The 17,407-nt window shown below is 33.7% G+C and overlaps 1 long non-coding RNA gene across 1 annotated transcript; it reads right to left on the bottom strand.

Moving 5' to 3' along the window:
• Window positions 1–13,503: 13,503 nt before the first annotated feature.
• Window positions 13,504–14,370, bottom strand: LOC126766276 (uncharacterized). Its single transcript, XR_007668806.1, has 4 exons — window positions 14,200–14,370; window positions 14,030–14,134; window positions 13,757–13,969; window positions 13,504–13,685 (listed from the first exon to the last, which is right to left on the bottom strand). It is a non-coding gene; the product is annotated as an uncharacterized LOC126766276 (long non-coding RNA).
• Between the last annotated feature and the right edge of the window lie 3,037 nt (window positions 14,371–17,407).

The following is a 17,407-nucleotide window of genomic DNA, read 5'->3' as shown; positions in this document are numbered from 1 at the left end:
TATATACATAGTGCATACGGGAGAATGCCTGCACATTCTTCATTTCGCCTTCGCATTCTCTTCGCAGTGCGAACATACATATAGACGGCAAACAATCACTCGGTACCATTATACCCAACACGGGGTATTAGTACAAAAAAATACGTAGTCTTAAAGTTAAAAAAAGGCCGTTTTAAAGTTCACTTAGAACACGTCGGTAAAGGAAAAAAAATGTTCCCTAATTTTATCTTTTTGGTTGAAAACAGAATACAAAAAATCAGTAAAACAAAATCTACATAATTTGCGAACACTGTATATGCAAACATACATACATATATTAAAACACATAAAAATTTCAAAGTCCACATTGGCATCTATTCGGCAATACCTCTTGTTCTTTGACAAACAAAAACAAGCAGGATTGCGTACAAAAAGCGAATTGATCTCTCTAACAAGCTCTCAATCGCTTACAAACAATGCATAATCAGAAATACATACTAACAATTCGTGCATACTTATGTAAAAACAACATTGATCTCTTTAACGAGCTCTCAATCGCACAAAACATAAGTACCTGCATACGTACATATGTATAAACGAGTACACGTATTAGGGTGTACCCAAATACTAACATAAGGACATAAAAGGTGTTTATAAATTAAAAGTGCGGATATTTGCAAACTTAGAACTAAAGTAAAATTAATAAATATTATTATTTTGCAAATAAATAAAAACAGTCATAACAACACGAAATAACATATTCGTTTGTTAGCAACCTAAAATAAAAATAAAAACATTTACCTAAAAAGTTTCAATTCAATTTCCTTATTCAAATCAGTTTATTCTGAGGAAAATTTAATTCGTTTGAGAAATATTTTAGTATATAAAAAATGGTTCATAATGACACAAATCAAAATACAGCTGCAGCAGCCATACGCTCAAAACAGGTTGTTAAATTCATTTCACCGATTCACGAAAACTCTGATTATCTGCTACCGCAATATACGAAAACTGCTTAGACCAATATGAAGAAACGAAAGCTATGATCTCCAATCAATTAAAGCAATTGCACCTACTCCACACCCGAGAGTAGAGCTGCCACAAATGCGACAATATCAAGCGGCAAGTTCAGGCATCCAACTCGAGGTGCCCGCATGTGACACAGAAACCTTTTACGGAGGTTAAAAAGAATGGCCGTCCTTCCGAGACATGTTCACGGTCGTGTACATAAACCATCCTCAATTACCACATGCGCAAAAATCGTATCACCTCAGATACAAAACTAAAGGTCAAGCAGGCGAAATAGTCAAACAGCTTGCATTAAATGACGACAATTTCAATTTGGCTTGGGAAGCTTTAAAAGCTAGATATGAAAACGACAGAATACTGGTCGATAAGTAAGTAACGACACTAATGAACTTGCCAAAAATTAAGAAAGGAACAAGTGTAGAATTCATCAAACTAGAATACACTGTTTCAAATTGTTTGTCGGTTCTATCGACACTAAATATTCCCACAGACAGCTGGGACCCAATTCTGGTAAACATTTGCACCGCCGCATTACCAGAAAAGTCGTTACTTCTATGGGAGCAATCGCTCTCATCACGAAAAAAGTGCCCAACGTGGCAACAAATGGAAGATTTTCTCACCACCAGATATGAAATTGCGGAAAGGTTAGAATAAAGAAAACTAAGAACATTAAACACGACCAAAATGGAAGCTTAAATAGACCCCAAGCTAGGAGCAATAAAAATTTAAACAAAAGATTTTACAAAACACAAACTTTCACATCAGAACAAAGAAAACAAACGTCATGCGAACTATGTAAAAGAGGGCATAAACTTACATCTTGTGAGAGGTTAAAAAACTTAAATATTAACGAACGAAATAATTTTGTCAGGTCAAAAGCCTGTCACGTGCAAAAGCAAATTTAATTGTTTATATTGTCAAAAACGACATCATTCAATGCTTCTTTACAGCACATACCCCAATTCATCTCAAAGAAGCGCTTATACACAAAGAACCACGGGTATAATTGCAAAAGCAAATCCCGAAATCCAAAATTCGAAAAATTGCCAAGAGACAACATGTTGCTCAAAGGCACAAAATGCTCAAACGCTGCACAGCGAAACACAAAGTGAAGTAGTTACCATACCAACAAGTTGAGAAAAAATCAAATCAATACCTTAACTCTCAATTGAGGACATTTCAAAAGTTAAGGAAACTTCCCTTTATAACTAACAAAACTTTTGAAGATCAGTATTGTGAAGACTTCTCTAAAGCCACAACTAAACGATCACATAATGGCCGGTACGTCGTACGACAACCACTAGAGCCACAATTTTGAAACACTCCACAAATCGGTATAAAAAACAAAGTCAGAGTTACCTCTGACAGTCAATATATTAAAAGCACATAACACTATTCGGCCCTGCAGGAAGGCTTTCGCCCATAATGGGAAAAAAACACACAATCCAGAACGAATACTTAAGCGGTGGCGCACTACTACTTGTCAAATTACAAATTTTCCAAAAAGTCGAAAAATCGACACCTATAATACAATATAGGACAACTCAAAATTAACGTTAAGGAATCGCTATGTTCCCTATGCGATACTGTGACGCTTCTGGACTTACAAAAAAGCAAAGGTCACTCTTATCGCGTCTACATAAGCGCTCCTCATATTGGTGAATATGGGAATCAGCTGTAAAAAGCTTCAAATTAATTGTGAAAAATTGTGTAATTGTAAACAAGAGTCGATTCACTGTGCGCTCGCAAGATCCCTTACCACAGGGCATGTTTTCAAAGGCGCACCCATTTTGGCCATACCTGAGCCAGGCATGGAGTTGCTGTCCTTAATAAGCCGACAGAGATGAGGGAGTTTCACCACAGACAAATTATAAGCGTGTTTCACCACGAAAATTGCAGAATTGAACATTTTCAGTGTTAAGTGGAAAAATAATGCTAATTCCAATGTAAACAAATTTACTCCTACAGATTCGTTTATTTTCCATGCGCAACCGACTCGGCATATAATTTATATGGGATCCGTATATAAGTATTTGGTATCAAAGCATATACTTAGTACATATGTAAGTATGTGCATAGGTATGTTAAAATTTGCCAATGTATTTCATGATGATTCCATAAAATCATTAAAAATATATAATAGAGTAAGGTATGTATTATTAACCAAATAATTAATATAAATAGATTTATGGTGATTAGTTTACACATTTTCATTAAAAGTTCTTAAAAGATCAAGCGGTCGCACATGTGCTCATATGTACTTATATAATGTATGTATGCGTGCATGTAAACAAATATGACACTCAATGCTTCATGCGAAATCTACGTTGACACGGACAACCAAGTGCCGAAGCTCACGTTTTGTCAACGGACATACGCGACAACAAAGCATCACAACATTGTGTTGTTGGTAGAAAATCCGAGCTGTGCCGAAAAAATAAGCGAACGAGCGCCGATTGTCACCGCTTCCCTTGCCGCTGTAACAGCTTCTCCAACAAACCAACGTAAATATGTATGCATACATATCGACGCAAATTTTTGCAAGCCGCGTAAAAATATTTTTTACATTCCTTGACAAATACAGTCAATCCCGGTTATGTCAATCAAATATACAGAATTTTGTGGTTTGTTAAAAATAAAAATGTAATAAGGCAGCCACTGTACACATAAATCAGAGAAATATTGAATATTTTCTTTGACATATTTCTTGACTTGAAAATCGACAAATAAACTATGTTGTCAATTTTATTATAATATATTTGAATACTTATATTTGCGGGGTTGTCGCTTTATCCTTCTCATACAAATGTTAGAAATTGTTAAATTTATGATTTTTAGCTTTTAGTCCAGTCATTTAAGCTTAAATTAGGTAAGAATCTCGGAATTCGATATACCCATTTATATGTCTGTAAATACTTGTATTTAATACTTGTAATACAACTTATTTTAATGACTGGACTATTTTGCCATCGTCGCGAAAAGACGCTTGTCGGCAAAGGCTTGTTCGGGGAGATGTGAAGGTGGTCGCTTTTATGAATGAAGCGGGTTTGCTTGTTGAAAGTGCGCTTGCGTTCATGAATGAAATTGTTCCTGCTGTAAGATTTGCTACATTTGGCTGCCATATTGACTTGTGACGCCGCTGATGCTATTTAAGACATTTGTTGTTTTTGTAGAACAGTATTTGTAATTTTTGCGGGTGACACATTTACAAGTGAACGCATATAAGTATGTATGATGCTATATCAAACGATTGTTGTTTTTGTAAAGCAATGTTTTGCAGTTTTTGGGGGTGACATATTTGCATGTGTACGCATAGGTATACAAGTATGTAGGTTTGTTTATGCGTTATTTGTGCCAATGTCATACGCACATATTTATGTATGTATGTACATATGAGCAGCGCGCACATGTTATTATTGATAAGTAATAATATGATTTGAATTCGCGAAAGCGAACATAAACACATATGGTCATGATACATGTGAATATAAGTTTTGAATGATAGAATATACGATTTATTTACATTTATCACTATTATAATATATATAATTTTTTTACTATATTATGATAGTTTGTTATATACATATGTATGTACATATGTAATGAAGTATACACGTAAGTATGAATATATAAAATACAAAAAATAATTTAAAAAATAGGCTTTATTTCCACATTAACTAAGAATATTGCTTTGAAAAAGTAATCTAATTCAAATGTATTCAATTGCACATGTATTCATTAATATGCACAAAAAGAATTCATACGAATACACATGTTTGCATATAAACGTATAAAAATATAAGCAAAAGAGCGAACATACGTCTGTAACAGCAATATATAGTTTTGAGCATAATTTTTATTCCATGCTCAGCTCTGTTCAAGCGAAAATGTTAAAATTTCTCCTGCCGAGCTGGCAGTGGTGAAACTCTTCCATCTCGACCGAGTTAGCGAAAAATATTTTTACGTTCTTCGCGCCGTGAACCTTCTCTATTATAAACGTTCTCTGCACGGCCTGCATCGCCACGGCGACAATCATATCGATATGGGTATATGCCATTAATATCGTTCCTCCAAGAAGAATTTCAGTTGGAAATAAACAACAATCCGAGAGAATGTACTACAAGATATGGAACCAGAGAACGTAAATTTATAGAGAAGGTCCAACAACGGACAGGCGTGTAAACTGTCAAAAGCTAACAAAATGCGATGAGTGCATTTCACCACAGCTAGCTAAGAAGGAGAAATCTTAACAGTGGCGCGTGAACAGAGCTGAGCATTTAATGAAAATTGTGCTCAGAAACATGCATTGCTATTACAGACGTATGTTGGCCTTTTGCTTATATTTGTATATGCTCACATGCCATCATGTTAATCGATGTGACTATCATTTTGCGTATTTCTATGAATATATGCATAATTTACATATATCATTCTAATTAAATTATGCTATTTTCAAAACAATATTTGTAGTTAATATGCAATTAAGAGTTATTTATTAAAATATTACTTATGTTTGAGAATATATTATAATTTCATATGTATATGAATATGTTTGTAAATATAATATACATATGTATGAATATGTATATGAGATAATATCATAATATCATAAAAACTTAATATACATATTACAATAATATTTCATATAATTTTCATACGCATCTACATATCAGCGCATACATAATTACATATGCACATATGTATGTAAGTACAATTCAAATTCAAATCGTAATATCATTTATCAGTAAAAAGTGTGCGCGCACTGCTCTATATGTATGTATGTACATGCATATGTGTACGACATTGCCGAACAAATAATGTATACCAACCAACATACAAATATGAGTACACATGTAAATATGTGTGCATGACATTCCCACACAAATAATGCATACACAACATACATACTTATACATACGTTCACATGTAGATATGTCACCCGCAAAAACTACGAATATTGTTCTACAAAAACAACAATGGTTTCAAGTAGCATCAGCAGCGTCACAAGTCAATATGGCAGCCAAGTCGATGCCCAACTTTGTAGAAAAACACACAACAACAATATTTTCATTCATGAACGCAAGCACACTTTCAACAGGCAAACTTGCTTCATTCATAAAAACAAATACCATTACATCTCCCCGAACATGCCTTTGCCAACAAGCGTCTTTTCGCGACGATGGCAAAAGCTAAAAATCATAAATTGAACAACTTTCTGATGATTCTTCACAGAAAGAAGTGACAAAAGTGGCAACATAGCCGTTGTCGATTTACAATATTTGTCTAAAATATTTTTCCGTGACTCGCAAAAATCTGCTTCGATATGTATGCAAGCTCACACACAAACATATGTATATATCTGCGCTGGTTTGCCGGCGAAGCTGGTACAGCGGCAAGGGAAGCAGTGGCAATTGGCGATCGTTCGTTTGTGTTTTCGGCACAGCTCGGATTTTCTACCCACAACACAATGTTGTGAAGCTTTGCGTCGCGTCATTCTTTCGACAAATTGACTCTTTGACATGAAAGCCAAAAATTTGAGCTTTGCCATTGGTTGTCCGCGTCAACGTAGATTTCGCATGAAGCATTGAGTGTACATATTTACATAAGTACATATGTTGCATGTAGACAAATTTACAAACATTATGCGTATGGTTTGTCATATTTGTTTACATGCACACATAATTATATATGGACAAATGTGCGACCGCTTGGTCTTTTAACATGATATTGAAAAGTTTATATAAATATACATATGTATGTCGTACCAAACCTATATAAAATGCATATTTAGGTAGTAATACAAATCTTATTGAATTATATATTTGCAAACATTTTATGCAATTCATCATAAAATAGCTCAATCTTAAAATATATACATACATACATATGTATGTACACACTTATGTGCTTTCATAACAAACATATGTACATATGTATACCGATCTATAAATTATATGCAGCATCGTTTGCGCATAGTAGAAAAGGGAATCTGTAAGCGTACATTTCTAAACATTGAAATTAACATATTTTTTCCCATTGGCTCTAATAACTACTCAGTTCTGTTATTGTCGTGCCCCTGATGTTAAATGGTGAAATGCGCTAATAATTTTCTGTGGTGAAATGCACCCATCCAAAACAGGTAATATCCCAAAATTGAAATATCCCTAAATTCTCGGCGTCGTGAACCTTCTCTATAATATACGTTCTCTGATGGAACAACAATAGATGCTGTATTTATTAGATAGTATTTTGATAATGTGCCCTACAAGAACACTGACAGTCAGCTGAACGTACATTTGACTGTCAGAGCTGAAAGAAATTGAGTCAGCGTGCAGAACAAAGTTTCTATCATTTTTTAATGGCCTAGTGAAAAAACTGATGTAAACAAACGCATGCGTGTGAGCTTGCATCTCTCTTTAACACACTGGTATTAGGAATTAAATCAGTATATATCTCTACTGCTTACTCTCATGCTTTTTCTTGGTTCATTGCTGACCACAAATCTGTCAAAGCTGAAAATTGTCAATAATGACTGAAAAGCTAACATAGCTGCAATTTGTCATTTATGACTGTAAATCTTTCAATAATGACACATTTTTTTTGTTCAAATTAGTTTTATCTTTATTCATTTATAATCTGAATATTAAAATAACATTTAAATCAAAAATGTTGTAAAAAATTAATATAACTCTATATAATAAAAATAATTACATCAGAATTAAATTCGATATCTTATAAAATTTCTTTTTAAATATATTTTACATTATAATATATTAAATCATAATAATTCATATTTCAAATCACAATAATTCATGTTTCAAAGTTTACATATTTACATATCTTATTATTAAATCACAATAATTCATTAATTTTAAATCATATAATTCATGTTTCAAAATCATAATGGTAATAAAATAAAATTAAATTAGTGAAAAATTATATTAATTGTTTCTTTTCCTATTAATATACTTTTTTTGGTTATTTCGGTGGTGACCCCGTTCAATAGATCTCCGTATACTCTTTTCCAAATTGAAAGATCCTTGTGGCTGGTAAACGACTATAAAATTGAAATTAATTAAAAATAGTTTTATATCGCTTTTACATTAAACTTATTTACCTCTTAAAACTTCTTCGAAGTTCTTAGCTTACATAATGCTTGTTTTTCTCCTCTTCCATCAAAATTGAAATACTCTAGTAGGCTGTCTGCAAATATATACATATTTGAAACAGTCATCGACTAGCTCTCGCGCCGATAAGTCGTGTCTTTCGCATTTCGAGTGTTTTTTCGACATTTTCTGTTTATTCTTTTCGGATCTTCTATATACGGTTAATTCGTTCTTACTTACTTTCTTCTTTTACTGTTCGCGCGCAGAATCCTATTTAAAAGTGCGCAACAGTGTTTCTCGTGCAAAATGGCCTCTGGGCCTCAAATTATCGAGGCGAATCGTTTCGCCGTATTCGATACAGGACCTGGTAAAAAAAAAACGTAAAACTGGTAAAAGTGTTTCGGTTATGGATTTTCCAGAACTCCCAGATATAAAAGTTGACGACCCCAAATTTGTAGTGATGGAAGCTAGTGACTCGGCCAAACCCCTTTCCTACTATTCCTGCTTTGCCATTTATCGTGCTATTAAGCAAATTAGTGATTACGTTCACTCCATATCTACCCTTCGAGATGGTAAACTACTTCTGCTTGTCAAGAATAACGATATTGCAAAAAAATTCCTGAAATTAAAAGAACTGCCCAACATTTGTTCAATATCAGCCACTCTACACGAGTCTCTCAACCAAGTAAAAGGAACGATATTTGGTCCAATTCTAAACAACGTTTCAGAGGAGGAGATAGTAAATGAGCTCAGCTCTCAAGGCGTCGTGTCAGTATTTAAATTTAATAAGTTTATTGAAGGAAAACCGCACCCTTCGGGGGTTTTGTTACTAACCTTCAACCTCTACAAGTTACCTAATAAAATTGACGTTGCTTGGTGCAAACTTTTGCTACGTCAATATATTCTTTCTATTGACAACTTCTTGGTCATACAGCAAAGCGCTGTAATCGTTCCCCTCTTTGTGTTAATTGCTCACTCCCCCCATGCCCCATCTGATTGCGAACGCATTTTTTGCATCAACTGCTTCCAACAACACGCATCATCCTCCAAAGACTGTATCAAATTCTTACAAGCAAAGGAGATAATAAAAATTAAAACACTAAAAAAATGTTCAACGCGCGAAGCAATAAAAATCCATAAAGAACAAACAACACCAGCTTTTCTTTCCAATAACACATATGCTTCAATAGCGTCCAATTCCAACAAAAATATCGAAACAACAAACACTAACGTTGACTCTTCCACCACCATAAACACTAACAACATTAGTTCTCCCAGCAACACTCAAAGATCAAGTTCACCAAAAATCACCAAAAATAGCACTCAATCAAAAAGCATTTCTTCTTTACAGCAAACCAATATTTTCAAATCGCCCATAGTGGAATGCACTCAAGCATTAGAAAGGAACATTTCAACGACTCTACGGACAAACGAAACTAACCTCTCTCGCCGCTCCATAAACTCTGATAGTCCACCAAGACTCTCTGCCTGTAATGATCTCACCACTAACCTCACCACTAATAATAGCCCACTTCTTTCTCAATACAAGCCATCCACTCAAACGACTTCACCATACCAAACAAACCCACCACTCTCTCCGTCTTCTCAATTCCAATCCCTACCTTTCGAACCTATTCCATCCCTTTCTCTAGTTCTTTCCAACACTCAAGAATTAATTACATCCGAAGATGAAATTTAATACAAACGATATCCGAACATACTATTTACAGATAAACAAATAATTTTTTTTTCTCTCTGTCTTATTAATGACGCTTAAAATCATCCAGTAGAACATAAACAGTAAACAACAACAATTATGATGAACTCCTATTACTCATAAAAGAGCAAAACCCAGACGTTATTTGTGTTCAAGAAACACATATCTCAGTTACTCCCAGTAACAATATTTCCTGTCCTAGGCAATACAGCGGTTATTTTTCGAATTTACAAAACATCCAAAGCAATAAGCAAGGCGTTTGCATTTTAATAAAAAAAATCATGCCACATGAAATTATCGATTTAAATTCCACACTATCAACAATAGTTCTCAAAATCAATTTAAATTTTAGCTTTACTACCATTAATACGTATATACCACCCCAGCAATTTTTTACCGAAACTGATTTGAAAGATTTACTTTCCCAACTACCCCCACCGGTTTTATGGACAGGGGACTTCAACGCGTGGAATACACTTTGGGGTTTCCGAAAATCAAACACAAGGGGTGCATTCATAGAGAATTTCTTATTGAACAGCAACCCAATTCAATGGCGCCCCCACACATTTTTCTACCCATTCCTCCCTAACGAGCGTCAATCTTTCCCTATCCTCTCCCCAACTCTCCCCCAGAATCAGTTGGGAAGCTTTCTCTATTCTCAGAGGTAGTGACCACTTTCATATATCGATTTCACTTCAAACAAACTTCCACTTTGAAAAATATAAGCATCTCCCAAAAATTTATTATTTCACGCGCAAACTGGAATATATTTCGAAGAGAAATTTTAAGAAGTTTACCCACCACTCCAATCGACAACATCAACCAAGCCACTACTGCATTCACAAATCTGATTGGTTCTGCGGCAAATAAGTCGATCCCTCAAACCAAACGTAAGTCTTCAAAAGTTTTTCCGATCTGGTGGAATAAAGATCTTGGTCATATGCGTGACAAAAAAAAATGAATACTGGAATACTTTCAAGATAACAATGTCTGAATATAACCTGAATAATTATTAAAAAGCAAACGCCCTCTTTAAAAAAGCTGTAAAGACGGCTAAAAGGAAAAGTTTTGAAGTATTCACACCCTCACAACCGTATTAATTTCATTAATACAAATCAAAGTATTCTGACGAATTCCGCAGATATTGCGGCAACCTTCGCCAATATCTGGTCTACATATTCACAAGATAGTAATTTTTCTGCTGAATATATCGCAGATAAACAACATTGGTTATCTGCCACCTATACACCAACGAATCTCTCCGCATTAGCAAGAAGCTTAGAGTGCGATATTACTTTCCGTGAACTAGAGTCTGCATTACAAAATGCTAAAGGCAAAACACCAGGCATTGATAGGGTATCCTACCCGATGCTTTCAAACTTACCTACAGTTGCTAAAGAAAGACTACTCTGCCTGTATAATATAATTTTCCACAAAGGACTCTATCCACAAAACTGGCGGATAGCCCCCATTATCCCAATTATTAAACCAAATAAACCATCGAGCCTAACTACTTCTTACAGACCAATCTCCTTGCTATCCTGCTTAAGTAAAATTTTCGAAAATCATTGCTAGGCGACTTTCATGGTTTGCTACAAAAAATAATTTTATAAATCACAACCAAACGGCTTTCAAACATCAGCACAGTACAATGGATTCACTTATTCAACTCCAACACTTTGTATCTGACACTCTCTCCACCAAAAACCATGCGACTATCTTGGTCACCGATTTCGAGAGAGCTTTTGATCGCATAGGAATTCATGCAGTGCTAAGCCAATTAGCAGCTTGGAAGACAGGTCCAAAAGTTTTTAAAATAGTAAAAGCTTTTATGATCCTAAGAAAATTTCAGGTTCGCATAAACAATGTTCTATCTAGTTTGTATCCTCTCAAAAATGGTATACCGCAAGGCTCGCCACTATCGGTGATGCTTTTTATTATAGCTTTTGATAAATTAACTGAAATATGCCTTAAAACTAAAGGCATTAAACTCACTATGTACGCGGACGACGCTATTATTTATTGCAATATAAAAAATCCCCAAACAGCTAACAATATTTTTAAGAAAATACTAACAGAGTTTAAGAAATGGGGCATGAAATCTGGTGCAACAATTTCCATTGCAAAATGTAAATTACTACATATTTGTAAAAAAACAAAATGTATATATCCACAGTTAGTTTTTGAAAATATTGTAATAGAATCCGTAAGCAATTTAAATATTTTAGGAGTATATTTTGATAAAAGATTTAATTTTCGGTATCAATGTCTTAACCTAAGAAATAACTTAACAAAAAGACTACACATAATAAAATATTTAACTAGTAAACGATCTTTTATTCATCCCAACTCTCTAATAAACGCTACAAGAGCTTTAATACTCGCTAAAATCGACTATGGTTTACCTATTTTTGGATGGTGCGCAAACTCTAATTTGAAACTTTTGGAACCTCCTTATCATGCAGCGAGCCGTCGAAGTATAAACGCTTTCCCTACATCACCTATTAAATGTATCTTGGCGGAATGTGGCCTACCAACAATAAAGGAAAGGGTATACGAACGGACGATGCAACTAATTCCAAAACTGATATACTCTTCAAATGCCAGCTTACATAAAACCGTAATTTACGCGTCACGACATAAACGGAACTTCAGGCTAAAATCCACTTTACGCCGTTGTATCAAATACGGAAAAGACTTAAACATATATCCGCCACCAAAGTACAAGAGGGTCAACAAACAGCCGGAGTGGTTGTTAAAAAAAGAAACTATTAACATGTTCCTGCACACCTTCAAAAAGAGTAACACCAGTAAATTAGTATTTCAGAAACTCTTCTTAGAGTTAATGAAAATCTATGAAGAAAACAATTGGACTGCAATTTACACAGACGGGTCCAAAGCGATAAACACAGCTTTTGCTCTCACCAAACCAAATGGAGAAGTTATTACAGGCGGGATTCTTCCTATTTACTCGTCGATATTTACAGCCGAGGCTTTTGCCGTTTTCAAAGCACTAGAATATGCGATACATAGCAAAGGCAAATTTGTTATTTGTTCGGACAGCTTTTCTTGTCTATCTGCTGTTTGTAACATTCGCAACACTGCCTTACTTATCTCGAATATTCGTGACCTGTGCGTTAAATACAGTCATAAAGTTGCACTACTCTGGGTACCAGGACATGTTGGTATTATGGGAAACGAACATGCAGACCACGCAGCTCGATTTTTTGAATCAGCGCCAACCCTACAATATGAGCCACACGACAGAAATAACCTCTGTAATATGCTGGACCGCTACGTTCACGGAATTCAACTTACGGAATGGAAACGTTTCGAACATCGGTACTCTACCTTCAATCCCACAAGGACAAAAGTCGTGTATCCTAGGGATATATCTCGCCTACAAGATACCATCTTCACACGTCTAAGGATTGGCCACACGCAACTCACACATCAGCACCTTCTTACTGGCAAAGAAAAACCACCTTGCCCTCTCTGCGCAAGCACGCTATCACTTCATCACATCTTTAACGAATGTTCGGCTTTAGCGAGTACATATTAGGCAAAAGCACAACTTTTTTCCGAACTATCAAGAATTGTAAAAACTTCCTTCGTTTGCAAATATTATAAGCATTTATAATTTTATTACTGATTGTTATCTACAAAATAAAATATAACTTTATATTTAGCAAGTAACCTAAGATATTTGTTTGTTCAGAGTCGATGGCTTTAATAGCTCGTACTCTCTTTTTTTTTTTTAAATTAGGTTTAATACTCCTAATAAATAAATAAATATATTTGAAAGAATTTTCAATATTTTCCGATGTCGCTTTAAGTTTATGGACATAACTGATCTGTAAAATAATAATATATAAATGTAAATAGTAATGTTTAAGATGTTGATATTATAAATAATGTTTTTTACCATAGATTGTGCGAACTCAGGTTTCTCTAACATTTCTTCCACTTCCAAACATCCCTCAAAGTTTTGAATAGGTAAAAGACTTGCTACCTGGTCGAGAGCCTCGTCTTTTTCCTCTCCGGTCATGAGGCACACCGATCGCTCAATTTTTTTTAAATGCACCTTACATTCCCTAATAAGGGAACTCTGTTCTAGCATTTCCGCTCTATCTATAGACTGTGAAAATTCAAATAAATTATTTTATTTGTAATTATATCTTTATATATAAATATTTACTTTTTGTTCCACTGTTTCCAATTTGTGCGTGATTTGTTTCTGATTCCCTGTTATCAACACTTGTCCATTATTTAGTGAACCTAATGTATCGAATAATATCTGTTGCTATGTATTTTAAAAAAGAGCCGCATTAATATCTAAATTGTAAAACTTATAGAACATTTACTTACATTTGATTCTAAAGAATGTATCTTATCCAATATTTCCCTCTGCTTTTCCAGAATTTCGTTTAGAATGGTATTTAATTCTTGAGTTGGTACATTCTCCTTATCTTGTGAAGGGGTTGAGGTTGTTGATACGTTGTCTTTTATACTATATAACTTCCTTGGGATCAATATCTGATGATCTGAAATAAATATTTAAATATTATTAATGGAACACGACTGTCTTATATTTCTGTTTTCTTCCAATTTTCTTCTTGGCTTTCAAAGATTGATTCGCCAAACATATTGCTTGTAGAGCTCATGTAAAATTAAAATTTGTATTAAATTTATGTTATTAAAATCATTTAAGCAGAATGTGCGGGCTGTTGCGAAAAATCGTGAAAGAGATGATGCAAAAGAGGAATGAGAAGAAACTGTTCGACGTGAGGAATGCAAAAATATTTATAATCAATATCTTCTCTTGAAATTTCAATAACGTCAGCACTTAACTGACTAGCCAAAACAATTCCAAGATTATTGGCAGACTCAAAAGGAGACTCAAAATAGTTTTCTAACTTCTTAAAAGCGTTACATATATATTTATTTGCATTGCATGACGTTTTCCTTACAGTCAAACATTAGGACCAAAACATGTTTGTATGCATTTGCATTATTTTCTTTTGTTCTTTATCTTTACTTGTTTCTTTTGTTCTAGTAATGTTTACCTGTTTTTCTTTAATCTTTTATTTTGACCAATTTATAATATTTTGTTGTGTGGTGTCTAGATGGGGTGGTAGTGTACACATAACTCGAGTGAACAGAAACGTATATTAAAGATTGCAGCTAGTAATCTCAATAAAAAAATGCGATTGGACTCCTCAAATTCGTCACCTGATGGAAGCGTGGTCACAAAACTAGTAAAATTTGTTGTTTGCCATTTTGAATATACTATATGTACGTACACTTCATTTGTAGAGAACACCATGGATATTTTGCAAACAACTTAAATACGTAAGAGGTAAAAATAAATCAATTTCAAATTAATTTCGTAAATACAGAATTCAAAGTCAATATTTTATTTTTACTTTGTTTAGTAAATATGCTTTTTGCCTGCGTTATGAAAAGTTTCATCATTGTTCGACATGTTTATATTCATTGAGGTTTTATATATGTATATTACATACATACTTATGTATGTACATCTCTAAATAACGAAATGTGATAGCTGATTAGATCTGTTCGTTTCCAAATGAGAGATTTTTGTGAATTTCACGTACTGAATTGAAAAATCGTCTCGAGTCACAAAAAAATGTCTCTATGTAAAATCTTAAATTTAGAGAATGTTGTACTTGATAAAGGAATACCTTGAAGCGTAAGTGGTGGTTTCTAAATAACAACACTTTCGTGTAGTGTTAAATATATTGGTGAATGGTCAGAAGTCATATCCAAACCGTTTTCTATGCACATATAATTTGAAGAGATATGTTTGGTAATGAAATAATCAATAAGATTTGGTGTTTTAAGTTGATCTGTTGGCCAGTAAGTTGGTGTTGCAGTAGACATTTTATTGTACCTAGCAGGGATAATGGGATGCCCAACTTATTCCAGTGTGAGAGCGCCTCAAAATAAGCGTTTTTTATAACATTTTCCATTGTGGCCAGATCGAACAAAATAAGAGCTTTTGGACATTTAAATTAAAACACCCAACATTTATTACGATTGCAAATTATCATATATTGGACTTTTAATATATGGCGAAACTACTTAAATACTTTTTTATGATTTTATAGTATATTAAAACAAATGACTTTTGATCTTTCAATACTAATATGGTGAATGAAGCCTGTTAGTTCCTAATTAATAAATGTTTTTAATCATTGGTAACTGAAAATTAATGATACTATGGATTAAATTGCAAAATGTTTAATGAAATATACTTACATTTCGCATTTTCTTTGATTTTCATTGTTGTACATTTTTTATAAGTGATCTTGAACGGCGGCAACAAATTTCTCCGTTCACATATATTTTGGTATAATTTCAATCTGGCCGTTCCAGTCATTCCAATTGCATTACGTCAAAACCCAATCCAGTCAACTGTCAAAGTTGGGTAGGTGAGCGGCTCTCATATTTCCACTGACAGGAGAGTTGGGGATCTCTTTATCTCTGGTACATAGTCATTTGAACAGCTTTCAATAAGCGTGTTTTATTTGAGCATCACAAGCAGAGATAAAGAGATCTCCAACTTTCCTGTCCCTGGAAATGTGAGAACCGCTCACCTACCGAACTTTGACAGTTGACTGGATTGGGTAGGTTTTGACGTTTTGCAATTGGAATGACTGGAACGGCCAGATTGAAATTATACCAAAAATATATGTGAACGGAGGAATTTGTTGCCGCCGTTCAAGATCGCTAATAAAAATTTATACAATGAAAATCAAAGAAAATGCTTAATTTAAATATATTTCATGAAACGTTTTGCATAGTAGAATTATATTTCAATTACAAATGATTAAAAATATTTATTAGTTGAGAACGAACAGGCTTAATTCACCTTATTAAGTATTGAAAGATCAAAAGTTAGTTGTTTTAATATCCCATAAAATCATAAAAAAGGATTTAAGGTTCTATACCAGTGTGACGCATGAGAAATTAGGCGATTTTCGTGAATTTTTTTAAAAGAAAGTACGAGATTGAATGTTTCGGTGTTCTATGAATGTCATAAAGTATATTTTTAGCTATATTTAACTTATTTTTTACAAAAATATTGAAAAATAAGTTATGTGCTCTCCGCGGAAGTACCGAAAAAAAAGTGCCTCAACTGCTGGCATGATTTCGGTCGAATGAGTAGCTGAAACAAAAAAATCCAAAATGTTTATTAAGCTTAAATATATTTTCTATACAATGAACTACGATCTTTAAAAAATATCAAAAATTAAAAAAATAGCGTAATTTTGAAAAAAAAAATCGTTTTTTTACGAAAAGAATGGTAGTTTTTTTAATGCCAAATTGACAATTTTCAACCAATCAAAAAGATCGTAGTCCATTGTATAGCAAATGTATTCAACTATACCCAGTTTTAATTTGAAGTCGATCGGTCATTTTCTCGTTGAGTTATAATTATTGTAACAATACAATACAATTTAACAATATTTTTATAAAATATTCAAATATTTTTCGATTTTTTAAATTCATAGATTTAAATTTAATCAGTTTTGTCCAAAATATTAATTAT

The sequence above is a fragment of the Bactrocera neohumeralis genome, unplaced genomic scaffold (assembly GCF_024586455.1).
Source record: "Bactrocera neohumeralis isolate Rockhampton unplaced genomic scaffold, APGP_CSIRO_Bneo_wtdbg2-racon-allhic-juicebox.fasta_v2 cluster11, whole genome shotgun sequence".
NCBI lineage: Eukaryota > Metazoa > Arthropoda > Insecta > Diptera > Tephritidae > Bactrocera > Bactrocera neohumeralis.
Note: the sequence above shows the minus strand (reverse complement) of the source record. Positions and strands in the feature narration are given on the sequence as shown.